The sequence below is a fragment of the Octopus bimaculoides genome, chromosome 18 (assembly GCF_046866305.1).
Source record: "Octopus bimaculoides isolate indiv1 chromosome 18, ASM4686630v1, whole genome shotgun sequence".
Lineage (NCBI taxonomy): Eukaryota > Metazoa > Mollusca > Cephalopoda > Octopoda > Octopodidae > Octopus > Octopus bimaculoides.
The window spans coordinates 41,037,714-41,043,713 of record NC_142945.1 but is presented as its reverse complement, the minus strand read 5'-3'; the positions used below and the strand labels follow the sequence as shown (position 1 = coordinate 41,043,713).

The 6,000-nt window shown below is 35.4% G+C and overlaps 1 non-coding gene across 1 annotated transcript; it reads left to right on the top strand.

Annotated features, from left to right (window-relative positions):
* Positions 1-1,717: 1,717 nt before the first annotated feature.
* On the top strand, positions 1,718-1,821 carry LOC128249991 (U6 spliceosomal RNA). Its single transcript, XR_008266132.1, has one exon. It is a non-coding gene; the product is annotated as a U6 spliceosomal RNA (small nuclear RNA).
* Positions 1,822-6,000: the final 4,179 nt, after the last annotated feature.

The window sequence follows — 6,000 nt, the reverse complement described above, 5'->3', positions numbered from 1 at the left end:
GCTATGAAAGATTTCAGAACATTTTTAAAGCGAAGGTGTTACAGCTGTTGTTGGGATATTTTATATATCCATTCATCGGAGATGGTGCGAGAAAATGGTTTAGCAATAGTTATTCTAGAGAATATATGAAATAGAGAGTGAACTGGAGGAATGAAAACAGATGTGAGATATGCAGGGATATCATATCTGCAGTTCCATTATTTAAGCAGAATGGGATACATATAAGTTTCCTGTGCCTTGTGTGTAAGTTTCAATAGTATTTAGAATTGGTCATTCCAAGCATATTGGAATGTTATTGGATCGAGGGTTTTGTTTGAAGTGACTTAAAAGTTGGGAATGTGTTTGTAAGGTCAACCTCAAATCATATATATATATATATATATACAACGGGCTTCTTTCAGTTTCCATCTTCAAAATCCACTCACGAAGCTTTGGCTAGCCTGAGGCTATTGTAGAAGACACTTGCCCAGTGGGACTGAACCTGAACCATGTGGTTGGGAAGCAAGCTTCTTACCATACAACTTAGAAATATCTTGTCTGATTCATCAGATGCTGCGCTTTCAGAAACTCAATAATATTGTTGAAGCCCAACCATTTTGCTTCTCATCTGATTCTAGTGAAGAATAATCAATGGACATCTGTATTGCAGATCCAAACAATAAGCTGTATACATCTTTCTTTTTTTTATTCCTCTAGTTTTAGCTCAGAGCTGTGGCCATGCTGATGCACCGCCATTAAAATCTTTATTGTAGATTCAGTAAAAAGAGCAAAACCAATCCATGAAATTCTGACTATAAAATCTACAGAGAAGCCTACTATAACACTGATATCATACTAGAGCAAAAGATCAAAATCTGTAGTTATTTTGAGCACCTTATATCTAGATGTGTTTATTCCTTCTGAAAATAATCCCAAAAAGAAACCTGAGACCATACTTTTTTTTGTAACAAAAACAAGGTAGGAGTGGATGTGATTGATCAAATGGTAAGACATTATTTAGTCAGGGCTGATACCAAGCAGTGGACCATGCATTTTTTTTTTTTTTTTACAATATTTTGGATCTAGCTCTTATAAACAGTTGGGTAATATACAAAAATGTATGCTCACCAAACATCAGTCAGCAAGAGTATATTCCAAAAGTTGCTGAGGAGCTTTGTGATGATTCTCTGCATAGTTGCCAAAATACTAGGAAATTGCCATTTGATGACACAAATACTCCTAAAGAAAAAATTTGATGTACATGTGCTGGTACTGTTGAAATAGAACTACAGAAATATTTGAAGGCTGCATAAAAATACAGTATGTAGTCAGTATGTGGTAAAAAGTTATGATGAATGCAGTTCATAGATTTCATATCTGATTTTTTTTTTGTTTTTATTTTTTGTACTTGACTTGGCAGTAAAAGGGTAAAGACCCCCTTCGGTTATGAATGGCCATGGAATTGTACCTAGAAAGTTACCCTCCAAGGCACAAGTCCAGCAAGGTTGTTTATGGAAGACCAGCAGCCTCCCCTCTCTGTGCAACTAATGTTATCCAAGAGAAAGGCAAAGGCTAATACAACTTGGCACCAGTGACATCGCAACTCATTTCTACAAATGAGTGAACTGGAGCAATGTGAAATAAAATGTCTTGCTCAAGAACACAATACACAGCCTGGTCCAGGAATCGAATTCACTACCTCATGATTGTGAGCCCGACAGTCTAATCACTGAGCCATGTGCCTTTGGCAGTACATAAATTATAATTAGAACAATACAGAGAAGATTAGCATGGCCCCTGAACAAGGAGGACACAAAAATTTCTGAAGTGTTCCATATTTTTTTGTAGATGCAGGTATGGCTGTGTAGTAAGAAGCTTGCTTCCCAACCACATGGTTTTGGGTTCAGTCCCACTGTGTGGCACCTCAGGTAAGTGTCTTCTACTATAGCCTTGGGTTGACCAAAGCCTTTTCAGTGGATTTGACAGACATACAGGCATTCCCCTGCATCCCTCTTCAGCTGAGCGTTCCTTATCTTGTGGGCTCATGGGTGCTAGTACCACATAAAAAATCAGCTGTGCCAGTGCCATGTAAAAGCACCTGTGGCAGTGTTGTGTAAAGGCACCCAGTACACTCTGTAAAGTGGTTGGTGTTAGGAAGGGTCCCCAACCATAGAAACCATGTCGAAACAGACATGGGGCCCGGGCAGCTCTCCAGCTGGCCAGCTCCTATCAAACCTTCCAACCCATGCCAGCATGGAAAATGGCTGTTAAATGATGATGATGATGATGATTTGTGTCAATTGATGCACTTTGGTCCTTAGGGGTAGTTAAAAAGCCTGGTCCTTCTAGTGTCATATATAATGGGACACCCAATGTTTCATGGCTACTAATTGGTAATTCATATGTAATCAATACCATTTTCCTCCTTTTTTATAATACTATCCTTCCTTGGATTGAGAATGGCTGATAAAAAAAAAAAATTGCTGTATTATTTGTAATTGTAGACAATGACAGTATAGTAAAATTGACAAGTGTTGTATGTTATTAACTCTCAGTGTTGTTTTCGAGTCATCTTGTTGGACTAAAGAAAATGAATAGGGAATCATGTCACTAGGTTCTTCCATGAACTCATTTCATGATAGCTGAGTCTTCAGTGACTCACCAATAACCTTTGTGGGTCACGGAACCAAACTACACCACCACCATCATCAAAACAGCCACCACCACTATTATTGCTCTCTTCATGTAAGCAATGCAGAGGAAGAATTGACTGAACTAGTTCAAGTATTGACTTTTCCAGACATATGGAAGAATTTGACCCACCATTCTAACTAAACACTCTTCAAATTTGAAGTTGCTCCAGCTGCTGGCAGTACTAGATTGTAGTAATACCAGTTCTAATTGAAATAGTAGAATTCAATTTAACTAGTGATGGTCTTTGTTAGCAAATAATAAGAGTAAAAATTTCATTAAGTGGAATAAATTGGTTTACTGTGAAGAGGATGAGAAGTTTGATGTTTTGGGATGGGGCTTTAGTGCCTATCTACAAGTGAACTCATTTGTTGACAATAAACATTTTTGGATATACCAATGTGTTATGAAATTGTCCAAGCTCAGAATAACTTATTTCTGATAAAATATTTTAAATTTGTAAATGTTGTATATACAGATTAAAATGAACTTTTGTCACTATATTTCTAGTAACATACATTGCCTTCTTTTAAATTAATTTTAAAAATGATGAAATGAGGCACAGGAGTGGCTGTGTGGTAGGTAGCTTGCTTACCAACCACATGGTTGGCATCTTGGGCAAGTGTCTTCTACTATAACTTCGGGCCGACCAAAGCCTTGTGAGTGGATTTGGTAGACGGAAACTGAAAGAAGCCCATTGTATATATGTATATATATATATATATGTATGTGTGTATATGTTGTGTATCTGTGTTTGTCCTCCCAACATCGCTTGACAACCGATGCTGGTGTGTTTAGGTCCCCATAACTTAGCGGTTTGGCAAAAAGTGACCGATAGAAAAAGTACTAGGCTTACAAAGAATAAGTCCTGGAGTCGATTTGATTCGACTAAAGGCGGTGCTCCAGCATGGCCACAGTCAAATGACTGAAACAAGTAAAAGAATAAAAGAATATATGTATGTATGTGTGTCTGCGTTTGTCCCTCCAGCATCGCTTGACAACCAATGCTGGTGTGTTTAATGTCCCCGTCACTTAGCGGTTCGGCAAAAGAGAACGATAGAATAAGTACTAGGCTTACAAAGAATAAGTCCCGGGGTCGATTTGCTCGACTAAAGGTGGTGCTCCAGCATGGCCACAGTCAAATGACTGAAACAAGTAAAAGAGTAAATAATTTAGTAAAATAATTATGGTATTTGGAACATAAATTTACTTGAACTTTTAGAGAAAGGTTTTATTTTGGGTCCTTTTGAAACTGAAAGTTTGTATTCATAGAATCTGGGGTGGTCTTAGGTGGTTTGGTATCAAAGAGTTAAATGCTGATTTCTAATTTCACTTGTGCATGGCTTTGATGTTTAATTTTAGAAAAAAATGAAGAAGTATATTTATTATTTACTTTTGTGAAGTAAAAGTGTGTCACCATCTTTAAAAGCTTATGAAGAATTGGGCTATAGACATAACATAACTCCAATGACAGGATATGAATGATTGACCTCGCAACAAGGTTAGTTCACAAACACACAAAGTTGCAAGTACATAGATAATTGATTAAAGAAGTGTTTGATAAGCATTCTAAGTGTGGACATCTTTTTTGTTTTTTTATTGTAGAGTATGACTGTTCTAAGATTTATGATCAGAAGGTAATCTCCATCTTACAGTCTGAACTGAAATAAAACTACAGGGAATAAAGTTATAGTTTTTGCTAGGGAAAAAAATAGTTATAGTAAAAAGCATGTTGCATTTTCTTTAAATACCATAATTAATAGTTGAAGTAATTAATTACATTTCATACTATATTTTTCTTCAAATACACTGCCTTTGATTCAATTAATTTTCAAAATAACGACGAATTTAATGAAATAACTGCTATCATTAAATTAGTGATTGGAACATAAATAACATAAAATTTTGATGCAAGGTTTGAATTTTGGTCATTTTAAAGCAGGAAGTTTGTATCACAGAACCAGGGGTGGTTACATGTGGGTTGGTATCAAAAGAGTTAAACAATATTTTAAGTCATTTAATAATTGATAATTCAGGAATTTTATATGATAACACAATATATAAAACGGCATTACATATACATGAAAAAAAAAAAGAAACTGTTTTATTTAACATACAAATTTCCAGCATGGCAGACGACTTGTATTCCAGAAAGCTTTACTATTTAATGTGGTGGTATTAGAGTTGTTAACTGTTTTACTATGGAAATCAGATATATCCACTCAAAATTTCATCATCCTTAACTGCAGAAAGCAGTTTTATATACCAGTCTGTCTTTTGTTGAGAAATGTCATGTTCAAAACTATTTTTTGATAAGATATGTCAAGTTTATTGAAACAACTTGACTCACAGAAAATATTAATTCTATTTTTTGGTATTATTTCTCATACGTTTTTAGTAACCTAGAACATTTGCCTTTGCATATATACAATAGTTGAATAAATAGAACAGCATTCAAGAGATATCAAATGGAATAAGAACAAGTTTTCACTGAATATTATGTTAAATAGTAATATAATGGCAATTCATAATTACTGAGAAGAAATTAAGTAGAAAGAAAGAGAATGCCTTATCACAAAACTGGCTGACTAGCTTTGAGTAGCACTTCAGGTCATGTTAGGCAGAACAAGTAGAAAAAGTGAGAACACCTCTCATGGAACTGAGCAACATAGTGCCATGTTGCACCAGAGGTTACTTTATAAGGAAATAAAGAAGAAAGTGAGAGGCCATTCAACAGAACAAAACAACAAGGCTCCATGTGAACTTTTGGATGGCTCAGCCTGGAATTCAATTCACCAATTTTTTTACAACCCTTAGTTGAGCTTCTAGAACTTTCAGCAGAATTTTTTGGCAGGAAAATTTATGCACTTCCCTTAAAGTTCACATCAATTGTTACAAGTCGGTCAATACTAGTTGGCTGAACCATATTCATGTAAGCATTTATACCTTATTCAAAAATATACTTATGCTGAGGTACCAAGCAAGAATTCTGAGTGAGGCTGTTTTGAATCTTGGCAGAAGACGCACTACAGCAATAATGAAAGAGTTCTGTGATGTGGAACTTACCTTCCTATTAACTGCCATATTCAAATGGCAATGTGTTTCTACAAAATTATTTTTGAAAAAGAAAAGAAAGAAAAGGATTTGAACTTAGAATGTACGTAGCTATAACTTAGAATGTACGTAGCTATAATTAAATACCATAGGCATTTGTCTGAGAGATCCAAGGGAAGAATTGTCAGAACATTAGACAAAATGCTTGGCAGTATTTTATCTAGATCTTTATGTTCTGAGTTCAACTTTGCTTTCATGTTTCATATTCTTTCATCC